This window comes from Gorilla gorilla, chromosome 16 (assembly GCF_029281585.2).
Source record: "Gorilla gorilla gorilla isolate KB3781 chromosome 16, NHGRI_mGorGor1-v2.1_pri, whole genome shotgun sequence".
NCBI classification, from domain to species: Eukaryota; Metazoa; Chordata; class Mammalia; order Primates; family Hominidae; genus Gorilla; species Gorilla gorilla.
Genome location: NC_073240.2, coordinates 68,424,735 through 68,437,461, shown reverse-complemented (window position 1 = coordinate 68,437,461; position 12,727 = coordinate 68,424,735). Strand labels below are relative to the sequence as shown.

At 39.4% G+C, this 12,727-nt stretch overlaps 1 protein-coding gene across 6 annotated transcripts in view; it reads right to left on the bottom strand.

The window, feature by feature from the left end:
- Positions 1 to 12,727, bottom strand: part of MAP2K5 (mitogen-activated protein kinase kinase 5) — a 264,622-nt gene that overhangs the window by 162,158 nt on the left and 89,737 nt on the right. The window lies entirely within an intron of this gene.

The following is a 12,727-nucleotide window of genomic DNA, read 5'->3' as shown; positions in this document are numbered from 1 at the left end:
GCAGTGGCACACACCTGTAATCCCAGCACTCTGGGAGGGAGGCTGAGGTGGAAGGGTACCTGAAGGCCAGGGGTATATGGCCAGCCTAAGCACCATAGCGAGAACCCATCTCTACAAAAAAAAAAAAAAAAAAAAAAAAATTACCTGTGTGTAGTATGATCGGGTGGTCCCAATCTGCTTGGGAGGCTGAGGTGGGAGGATCACTTGAGCCCAGGAATTTGAGGCTGAAGTGAGCCATGACTGCGCCTCTGCACTCCCACCTGGGTGAAAGAGCGAAATCCTGTCTCTTAAAAAAAAGAACTATCTTGTGATTTGTGATCAGACACTAGGCAATAAGCAGAGAGGATGATGAATAAAAATGACATTTTATTTATTTATTTAGAGACACAGTCTCATGCTGTCACCCAGGCTGGAGTGCAGTGGGGCGATCTTGGTTCACTGCAATCTCTGCCTCCCAGGCTTAAACAAACCTCCCACCTCAGCCACCCAAGTAGCTGGGACCACAGGTGTGCCACCATACCCAGCTAATTTTTTGCATTTTTGGTAGAGATGGGGGTTTCACTATGTTGCTCAGGCTGGTCTCGAACTCCTGAGCTCAAGCAATCTGCCCACCTCAGCCTCCCAAAGCACTGGGATTACAGGCATGAGCCATCACATCTGGCCAAAAAATAACTTTTTTTTTTCTTGAGACAGAGTCTTGCTCTGTTACCCAGGCTGGAGTGCAGTGGCATGATCTCGGCTTACTGCAACCTCTGTCTCCTGGGTTCAAGCAACCTCTGTCTCATGGGCTCAAGTGATTCTCGTGTCTCAGCCTCCTGAGTAGCTGGGATTACAGGTGTCTGCCACCACACCTGGCTAATTTTTGTATTTTTAGTAGAGATGGGGTTTCACCATGTTGGCCAGGCTGGTCTTGAACTCCTGACCTCAATGATCCGCTCACCTCAGCCTCCCAAAGTTCTGGGATTACAAGCGTAAGCCACCATGCCCAGCCAAAAATAACATTTTAAGTGGGGTTTTTAGTTATGAGAGAAATAAGGAATTTTTAAAATATATCATCTTTTTTTTTTTTCCAGTCAGGTAATGTTCTTTGCTAATCCTGTTATAGAAAGTTAAAGCTTGAAGAAATCTTATTTCATTAACTCCCTTCTTTTGAGTGAGGAGGAAACCAGGTTTCCCTCCTGGGAGCCACAGAGCCTGGGAATGGTAGGACCCCCTCCTCTGGACTCAGTCTCATGGGCTTTTCAGCACTTTATGGTTTATTTAAAATATCAATCACTGAGTGATATTACCCACAGTGATTTATAACCCATAAATATAAAATATTTATAAACTTATCTAGAATAAATTCTAGTTTATTTCAAACACATATTTTTTTAAGAAAGACCATACTGTTCAAATTCTACTAAGCATGTCAGTGAAACTAATTCAAGAGTAATTGTTTTATTTATTTATTTATTTATTTAGAGATGGAGTCCTGCCCTGTCACCCAGGCTGGAGTGTAGTGGCGCGATCTTGGCTCACTGCAACCTCCGCCTCCCGGGTTCAACCCATTCTCCTGCCTCAGCCTCCCAAGTAGCTGGGATTACAGGCACCTGCCACCACACCCGGCTGATTTTTGTATTTTTAGTGCAGACAGGGTTTCACCATGTTGGCCAGGCTGGTCTCGAATTCCTGACCTCGGGTGATCCACCTGCCTCAGCCTCCCAAAGTGCTGGGATTACAGGTGTGAGCCACCGTGCCCAGCTTGTTTTTTACTTTTAAAAGGCAGTGATGAGAATAGAATATGTGGAAAACAATTTTTATGATTTGTGGCAGAGTTTCTGGCTCTAGACATTTCTAGATAAAAACTTAACATTCAGAATTACTATGATAGTGTAGTTATGTAGCATTCAACTTTGAATTACATTTTGTATTACAACTGAAGAATATATATATAATCATACTGAAGAAAAAAACATAAGTTATGCATTGTAAACTGCTGATAGAGCAAGGAAAGAAAAGGACAATTCTAAAGTACATGTTATAGTCCTGACATTGGCCAGGCGTTGATTTGGGGAAGGGGAAGGTGGGGAAAAAAAAGGCATAGGTGGTTTCTATCAAGAGTTTGCGGCTGGGCGCGGTGGCTCACGCCTATAATCCCAGCACTTTGGGAGGAGGCTGAGGCGGGCAGATCACGAGGTCAGGAGATCGAGACCATCCTGGCTAACACGGTGAAACCCCATCTCTACTAAAAATACAAAAAATTCGCCAGGTGTGGTGGCGGGCACCTGTAGTCCCAGCTACTTGGGGGGCTGAGGCAGAAGAATGGCATGAACCCAGGAGGTGGAGCTTCCAGTGAGCTGAGATCACGCCACTGCACACCAGTCTGGGCAACAGAGCGAGACTCTGTCTCAAAAAAAATAAAAGAGTTTGCTTTGGAGTTATTTATAAAAGATCTCAGTAAACTAGACTGTAAGTGTAATACAAAACTGCCAAGAAACATTTAAACACTTCTCCTGATCAATAGTCACTTGCCAACAATATTCACTTACATTTTTGTTCTTGTGTAAAACTTACCAACAAAATTAATTCATCTAGCATCAGTTCAATCCTATGGCATAAAATACTACAGCTATTCCTACTATGATGACAAGTACCAGGAATCTCTCACTCTAAAAACGTCTGATAAAAGGAATGAAGTTATTATTAACCTTAAATCAATGGTTCTCAACCCTGGCCTCATATCGTAATACCTAGGGCACTTAAAAAAAAATCCCAAGGTGCAGGCTTTACCCCAAAACAATGGAATGAGAATCCCTTGGGTTGGGCCCACATCTTTGTTATTTTGTAAAGCTCCCCAGGTAATTTCTAACCCAAAGTAAGGTTGAGAATCACTTATTTAAGGTTTCAAAAGCCATTTATTCAGTGCTAAGATATATGACTATTAAGATATATTGCATCTCCAGGCCACCAACAACCTAGAAATGACATGATTCCACATCGCTAGCCACCCTCCTGGAATTAACCCCAAACTACTGGCTGTGAATATATCATTCCCTTGATCAAGAACCTTAATGTGTTCCCATCGCCTACAATAAAGTTAAAACTCTAGCATGACATTCAAGGAATTCTTCCACAATATAGACAACTTATTCTAACTCCTCTTCCCACTACTCCCACCACAAACCCACCCTTCATGTGAAATCAGATGACATTTCCTGGTGTACACACATATCCTGTGCTTTCCCTACTTACAGCCTTTGCTCCTGCTGTTTCCTCTACTTGGGGTGTGCTTCCTCTCTCTTCTCCAGGCACTGATTGAAAAAACCTGTTCTATCTTTTAGACCCAGCTTGAATGTCACCACTGTCTCCCTGAAGCTCATCACCTCAAAGTCCTCCATCAAAATTCATCTCTAGCTCTGGCCCTCAATATGTACATTCTGCCTTGAGCATGCATCCCTCATCTCCTAAAAACAGAAGCCTCAAGATTAGAGTGGCTATGTGCCTCTCAAGGGCAAGGGCTGAGTCTTGTACATTTTTCTATCCCCCCCAGCACTCCAGACAGGGTCTAACTCACCGTAGTGCCTAGTAAGTGATGTAGGATTTAACTCAAGTCTTTACAACTATAATCCTCTTTATAAGAAACTGTTTCTAGACAGAAGAAATAGATTGCTTGATTTTAAACTGAATTTAAAACTAAAAATGTACACCACCAAACAAATAAAAATGCCACACTGACCTAAAATGTAGTAAGGAATACTGTATTTGTATTTGTAGAGCTAATCTGCTGTACTCTAATTCATTTTGATCATTGTTGGTATTTGCTTTAGTCTAGAATAGTGGAGATTCCAAAATGATGGAAAAAACAAATAAAGTAATTTCTGAGAACTTGAGAGGGAAAGTAGAACCCACCTTAAAATAACTCTACTCAAATGCTCTCTATTTTCTGGGAGACTTGGCACTCTGGGTGGAAGGTTAATTCTCCTTCCCCTGTGTATTCTTGTGAGTGAGCTTTAAAACTGCTAAAAATAAACAAATCCAATTCCTTATTTGAAGGCAATGGCAAAGACTAATTTTCTTTTTGGAGTCCAAGGAAAGTACGGACTCCCTGATTCTTCATTATTTTTTTCTCCTTAGGAAGTGCTAAATGTTTCAAACTGGAAAGAATTTGAATATGAAGCATTCCATGGAGAAAGGGTTAAGTGAGAAACTGAAATACCTTGGTGCATTTCCACTGCTCTCCACTACACCTCCAGGACAAATAAGGATGAGTTGTCAAGTTAAATATAAGCAGTCAAGTGACTGAATTATAATTTACTCTGTGCTCAATTTAAATTAGTGTGAGGCTATTAAAATATACAGTATAAATACGGCAATTCATCACAAGCTGTCATGGATGACTTCATTTATTTGCTGGAGTGGCACACACTTCACTAAAGGGAAAGAGAGCAAAATCACAGGTCAAATTAAGCTGCTATTCTGTTTTAATTCACTTATTTAATCTGTGGCGACATAATTGTCTTTTACAGTATGTACCACTCAGAAAGGAAATTTGGGAGGATTATAGTCAGTATACAAATGATTAATCAAATGGTCCATTTAAATGCTAGTTTAAAAGCAGCAGAAACCCAAAGCAGCCAAAGAATGATAATCGGCACATGCAATATACAATGCTAAGAAATTTCCTGTTAGATGGATTTTTCCCACTTAGAAAACAAACAATAGTGGGAAATCTATTAAATCCTCCAAGCATTACTACTTGAAAGATTTTATAGAATACATTAATGGTATAAAAAGGTTCTGTTTACAAGATGGCTAACAGTATTTTTATTTGTTTTCTGCTCTACTTATCTGCAATTGTCTTGACTACCTGCACCAAACAAACACACAAAAAGGTAGAAACACGTTTCATGAATTACACATGGTCATTATGAAATAGTTATCTTTAAAATGTGATTAGCATCATTTTCAAAATGTTCTCTTTGAGGCAGAACATTTTCTAAATTCAATAGTATAAAATAGAAATTCATGGTACATTATTCTTTCCAAAATTCAACTTCTTTTAAAAATATCTTGTAATATATTCCTACCTCAGAAGTCTAAAAGGGGAAGCATTTACAATATGCTTTTTTGTCTAAAAAATAAGAACATTTAGAAGCATAACATGAGAAACATTTTGAGTAGGAAAAGCAACAGATTTTCAAGGACTCATCTAATTGTGCCCATAGACATTCAAAGTGTGGGTCCAACTGACCACTTTACTTGGAAAATTAAACTTCCCTCATCATTCCATGCAGGCGTCAGACCCTGCAGGTGATGATTCTGTTTGGACAAGGACTGTGATTTGCTGCTCTTCGCAATCCTCTGTGACATCAGGCAGCCCCGTTTCACAGCTGAGGTCACTAGGAGGTTCAAGTGACACGCTTGAAGTCACACAAAAGTCAGGAGAGGGTCAGGAAAAGATCAAATATGCTTCTAACTCTTAACCTTCCATTTCACCCTTTAATATAAAAAAAGCTAAGAAATATTCTGGGTGAGAGCAATGGTCCATATAAAGAAAGCTATGAGATATTTTGTATGTGAGCTGAACCTGCTTTCAAGATGTTACTTTAAAAGATGAATGAACTAAAGAACAAACAGAAGAACAAAAATTTATTCACTCAGTCATTCAACAAATTATGTATTGAACACTTACTCGTTATGTGTAATGCTTTGTACTATACCCTATATGCAAGGATCTGCAGGAATCACGGAGTAAGGCAAGAAGATAAATAAGATCTGTTCCCCACTTACAGAGATTTCAATATAATACGGGAAATGTACAGGTATACTAACAGCAAAATACAAGGCAGTTGGTGATAACACCCTTAAAAGACATATACAGGGAATTCTAGAGAGGTTCAAAGAAGAAAATGAGTGAGTGAGAGATAGACCATATGTGACAGGGCTTATCCAGAAAAGTTCAATGAAGGAGCAGGCTTTTCAGCTGATCCTTGAAAGGTGTTAAAGATTTTGATAGGTAGAGATAACGGGTGAAAGCATTCTAATTAGAGAGGAATACGTGAATCAAAGTGTTGAAGTGAGAAAGTGCCTGAGTTCAGATAAGGCAACGAGTTCAACTTAAAAGACACACAGGATTCAAACATGTAAGATAATGCTATAAACGCAGACTGATGACATGTCGTGGAGGATCTTGAATTCCATCCTCTAAAGTCTTTAGTTTATCTGGGAAGTGATGTGAAGCCTCTGAAGACTTTTGAGAGGGAAATAAATGTGACCAGGATGATCCTTGGCAAGCCAAATCTGAGAGCAGTGAGCAGCGCCGGCAGGGGGTCACCGGCACTCAGAACAAGACTACCTATGTTTAAATCCTGGCTCCACTAGTTACCAGTTGTGGGACCTTGGGCAAGTTATTTAACTTCTCTGTGCCTCAGCTTTTGTAAAACGGGAATCAGTAAGAGTTACAAAATGTTGTGAGTATTAATTAAAAAATGCATGCAAAATGCTTAGCATCGTATAAATCATCAATAAATGGTAGCTTCTATTTACTGAGAACAATTCAAAAGCTGGTATACATGTCTGACAAGAAAGAAGCCAAGCATCTGGATTAGAGTGGTGTAAGGAAAGGAAAGGGATATTAGACCTCTGTCAGATGTATAGTTTGCAAAATTTTTCCCCCATTCTGTAGGCTGTCTGTTCACCCTGTTGATAATTTCCTTTGCTGTGCAGCTCTTTAGTTTAATTAGATCCCATTTGTCAATTTTTGCCTCTGTTGTAATCGCTTTTGGTGTCTTCATCATGAAATCTTTATCCCATTCCTATGTCCAGAATGGTATTTCCTAGGTTGTCTTCCAGGGTTTTTGTACTTTGGGTTTTACATTTAAGTCTTTAATTAAAAGTCAAAAAATAACAGATGCTGGCAAGGTTGTGGAGAAAAAGGAATGCTTATATACTGTTGGAAGGAGTGTAAATTAGTTCAACCATTGTGGAAGACAGTGCAGTGATTCCTCAAAGACCTAAAAACAGAAATACCATCTGACCCAGCAATCCCATTACTGGGTATATACCCAAATGAATATAAAGCATTCTATTATAAAGACACATGCATGCAAATGGTCATTGCAGCACTATTCGCAATAGCAAGGACATGGAATCAACCTAAATGCCCATCACTGGTAGACTGGATAAAGAAAATGTGGTACATACACACCATGGAATACTATGCAGTCATAAAAAACAATGAGATCATGTCCTCTGCAGGAACATGGATGGAGCTGGAGGTCATTATCTTTAGCCAACTAACACAAGAACAGGAAACCGAATACCACATGTTCTCACTTATAAGTGGGAGCTAACTTATGAGAACACATGGACACATAGAGGGAAACACCACACACTGTGGCCTATCAGAGGGTGGAGGGTGAGGTGGGGAGATGATCAGGAAAAATAACTAATAGGTACTGGGCTTAATACCTGGGTGACAAAATAATCTGTACAACAAACCCCCATGGCACAAGTATACTTATATAACAAACCTGCACATGTACCCCTTAAAAGTTAAATTTAAAAAGTTACATTATAAGTTAAAAAATTAACTTTTTTAATTTTTAAAAAATTAAAAGTAAAAAAAAAGTTAAATTAAAAAAGTTAAATTAAAAGTTAAATTAAAAAAAGAAAGGAAGAGGTACTAAAACACACACACACACACACACACACACACACACACACATCAACAGGCTTCCAGACATTGGACATTAGCCAGAATGGGGCAGTGATCCCTGAAAGATGGAAAACAAATGAGATGAGCCCTATGATTGCCCAGCTTGCTGACCAGAGAGTTCCCAGGCCTCAGTGCAGGGAGGGGAAACCAGGCAGAGATAAGCCATCTCCCTAAGATGAGAAGACAAAACTGAGAGTCTGAGGAGGCCAAGGAAGCTAGAGAAGCAGAGGGCACAGAGCTGGCAGAGGACCTGAGGAAGAGAGCTCCGGAGGTCTGCCGAGGGGGTCCTGGAGTCTTCAGCTGAGTAATGAATGATCTGTACATAGATGTCAGGAGATCACCTGAGGCCAGGGAGAGAACCACTAGAAAGGCTCAGAAGAAACAATCTCCAGATTAATACTGGGCAAGAAAAGTTTGTATTCCCACCAGTCAGCGTGGAAAAACCTTGCAATTCCCAAGGCACGAGGTAGAGTACTCAGAAGAGTACCACCTCTGTTGCACGGGGAAAATTAGTTCTCGGCTAACCACTGGGCTGGTACTGTCTAATAAAACTTAAAAGCAAGCCTTGAAAGAATCAAATTATTCAAAAGTAACTAAATACCATCTCTGTATTAGTCAGGGTTCTCTAGAGGGACAGAACTAATAGGAAAGATGTATATATGAAGGGGAATTTATTAAGGAGTATTGACTCACAGGATCACAAGGTGAAGTCTCACAATAGGCCATCTGCAAGCTGAGGAGCAAGGAAGCCAGTCCAAGTCTCAAAACCTCAAAAGTAGGGAAGCCAACAGTGCAGCCTGCAGTCTGTAGCTGAAGGCCCGAAAGCCCCCGGCAAATCACTGGTGTAGGTCCAAGAGTCCAAAAGCTGAAGAACTTGGAGTCTGATGTTCAAGGTCAGGAAGCATCCAGCATGGAAGAAAGATGAAGGCGGGAAGACTCAGCAAGTCAAGTCCTTCCAGCTTCTGCCTGCTTTTATCCTAGCCACACTGGCAGCTGATTAGATGGTGCCCACCCAGATTGCAGGTGGGTCTGCCTCTCCCAGCCCACTGACTCAAATGTTAATCTCTTACATTAACATTAACTCAAATGTTAATCTCTCTGAATATTAACACCTTCACAGACACACCCAGAAACAATACTTTGCATCCTTCAATCCAATCGAGTTAACACTCAATATTAACCACCACAATCTCAGAATAAAGTTCAAAAATATTTATAGCAGAGCAAAAATAGCACCCATGCCACATGTCTGGTATCCAATAAAAAATTATAAGGCACAGCTGCTCTGCTCAAGCAGAGTAGCTATTCTCTTATTCCTTTACTTTCTTAATAAACTTGCTTTTCACTTAAAAAAAATTATAAGATATGAAAAAAAGCGAAAAATACAACCCAAAGTGAGAAGAGGAATCAGTCAAAACTGATCCAGATATGACACATATGATGGAATACGTAGATAAGGCCACTAATTCAGTTATTATAACTATATTTCATACTTTTTTTTTTTTTTTTTTGAGACGGAGTCTTGTTCTGTTGCCCAGGCTGGAGTGCAGTGGCGCGATCTTGGCTCACTGCAAGCTCCACTTCCCAGGTTCATGCCATTCTCCTGCTTCAGCCTCCTGAGTAGCTGGGACTACAAGCACCCGACACCACGGCCAGCTAATTTTTTGTATTTTTAGTAGAAACGGGGTTTCACCGTGTTAGACAGGATGGTCTCGATCTCCTGACCTCATGATCCGCCCACCTCAGCCTTTCAAAGTGCTGGGATTACAGGCATGAGCCACAGCGCCCGGTCATTTCATACTTTCAAGAAAGCAGAGGAGGCCAGGTGCCCTGGCTCACACCTGTAATCCCAGCACTTTGACAGGTGGAGGCAGGTGGATTGCTTTAGCCCATGAATTCAAGACAAGCCTGGACAATGTGACAAAACCCCATCTTTATTTATAAAAAAAAAAATAAAAAAAAAAGAAAGCAGAGGAAGTTTTAAACATATTAAGTAGAGACATTAAAGATGTAAACACCAGCTCAATACCAGTGATAAAGAAAAAGTCTTGAAAGCAGCCAGAATGAAGCCAATTCTAATATACAGAGGAACAAAGATTTAAAATGACAGTAAACTTCTCACTGGAAAGAAAGAAAATAGTGAAACAAAATCTTTAAAAAACTGAAAGAAAACAGCAGCCAACCTAGAATTCTACATTTAGCAAAAATTAAAATACCTTCCAAAAAATGAAAGTGAAATATACATTTTTAGACATACAAAAGCTGAAAGAATACCAAAAGACCCACACTATATGAAATGTAAAGGAAGAAGTCATTCACACAGAAAGAAAACACTACTAGATGGAAATCTGAACCACACAAAGGAATGAAGAGCACTGGCATTGGTAAATACATGAATAAAAATAAAATACTATTTTTCTTACTTTTTAAATGTCTTTAAAAGATAAATATTTCCAGGCCAGGCACGGTGACTCACACCTGTAATCCCCGCACTTTGGGAGGCCGAGGTGGGCAGATCACAAGGTCAGGAGTTCGAGACCATCTTGCCTAACATGGTGAAACCCCATCTCTACTAAAAATAGAAAAAAAATAGCCGGGCATGGTGGCAGGCGCCTGTAGTCCCAGCTTCTCGGGAGGCTGAGGCAGAAGAATGGTGTGCACCTGGGAGGCGGAGCCGAGATTGCACCACTGCACTCCAGCCTAGGCGACAGAGCGAGACTCTGTCTCAAAAAAAAAAAAAAGATAAATATCTAAAGCAAAAGTAGTGACAATGTATTTTGGGGTTTATCACATATGATGATGTAAAATGGATGATAATAAAACAAAGGCTGGGATGAGGGAAATGAAAATACACCACTGTAAGATTTCTAGACTATAAAGTGGTACAATACTATTTACATAGGAAGACTATGTTAAGTTATGAATTCTAAAGCAATCACTTAAAAAAGGGGGCATACAGGCAGAACAAATAGAAAACAAAGAGCAAAATGACAGATGTGAATCCAAACATATCAATAACCATATGAAATGTAAATAGTCTCAATACTCTCACTTAAAAAGCAGAGATCATCCAACTGGATTAAAAAATAAGACCCAACTGTATGCTGCCTACATGAACTACATTTCAAAAATAATGACACAATAAGTTAAAAGTAAAAAAAAAATATCATGCTAACACTTGTCAAAATGAAGCCTAGAATTTAATATCAGACTATAAATTTCAGAGCAAAGAATATGATCACGGACAAAGAAGGTTACTTCATAATGTCAATGAGGCCGATTTATCAAGAGGACATAACAACCATAAATGCACCTAAGAATATATCTTCAAAAAACATTAAGTAAAAAATAACAGAACTGTAGGCCACAATTATTGTTGAGTATTTCAACACCCCTCTTTCAATAATTGATAGAACTAGATAAAAATCAAATATCTAATAACAGATATCTGAATAACACTATCAGCCAACTTGATCTAATTGACATTATACAATACCCTATACAGTGGATTATACATTCTTTTTTTTTTTTTTTTTGAGATGAGGTCTTACTCTGTCACCCAGACTAGAATGCAGTGGTGCAATCATGGGTCACTGAACTTTCAACTTCCTCAGCTCAGCGATCCTCCCACCTTAGCCTCCCAAGTAGCTGGGACTACAGGCACACACCACCATGCCCAGCTAATTTATTTTTTATTTTTTATTTTTTATTTTTTGTAGAGACAGGGTTTTGCCATGTTTCCCAGGCTGGTCTCATACTCCTGAGCTCAAGTCATCCACCTACCTCAGCCTCCCAAAGTGCTGGGATTACAGGCACAAGCAGGCTATACATTCTTTTCATGTGTACAAGGACTGTTTACCAAAATAGGTCATATTCTGAGCCATAATATAAGTCTCAACAAATTTAAAATAATTTAAGTTATAGGAAGGGTGTTCTGGAACCACAGTGGAATTAAATCAGAAATCAGTAATAGAAAGATGGAAAATCTCCAAATATTTGGAAACTAAATAACACACTTCTAAGAATTAAAAATTCTGCCTGTTTTGAAGAAATGGTAAATTTTTCTTAGATTATGACTATTATATAAGTTACATGGTTTTTGCCTAAACTACCAACAAGCTCAGGGCTACACAAACGTTTAATCACAATAATCATATCTGCTCTTAAATCATCCATTCATTCAACTCAGTGTGAGTATCTACTATATTTTATAGAATCTAGAGATACAAAGTGAATACAGTACAGTTCTTGTTGTAAAGCCCAGTTTAATGATCAGGTCTAGTGAACAGTATATTTGTAAATCCCAACTATTTTCATTTACTGACAGCCTCTACTTTCCTAACAGCTATTCTGTAAATATGTCCTTTCTTTAAAATTGCTTTTACTCTTTTCCAGAAAAAGCTGTTGGCCCCTTGCCACACCCAACTAACGCACAATACTTTTAATATTAGTCTATATAAACATAATTCAAAATGTATGAAATTATGAAAAATGTATAACGTACTCTGCAAGGCCAAATAATCATAGATTTCTAGATGATTTATAACAGTGTTCCCCTCTCCTGCAGTAAATAACCTAGAGTTGGCTATCTTTAAATATATCATCAGCAACAATCTAAGACTTCTGACATAAACGGAACAAAAAAGTAACTCAATGGATGGGAAAATAGTGCTCAAGTTTTAGTGGAAGTTTTCTCTTAGTGAAAAGGGAGCTCAGGAGGTACAGAAAGGTTAAACCAATGCCAAGGTGTACAACAGAGCCACACTCAGTGAGCACCAAGGTGGTACGACTGGGCTGCGCTCGGTGAGCACCAAGGTGGTACGACCGGGCCACGCTGGGTGAGCGCCAAGGTGGTATGACACAGCTGCATTCAGTGAGCTCAGTGCCTCTGTAAAATGTGGGGGCTGTAACAGGTGATCTCCAAGGTCTCTTCCAGTTCTACAATTCTATGGACCCTAAATGGCTGAACTGTCAAAGAAAATATCTCAAAGGAAGCTCTGTTGTACCCCCTCACAAGCTATTTAACTT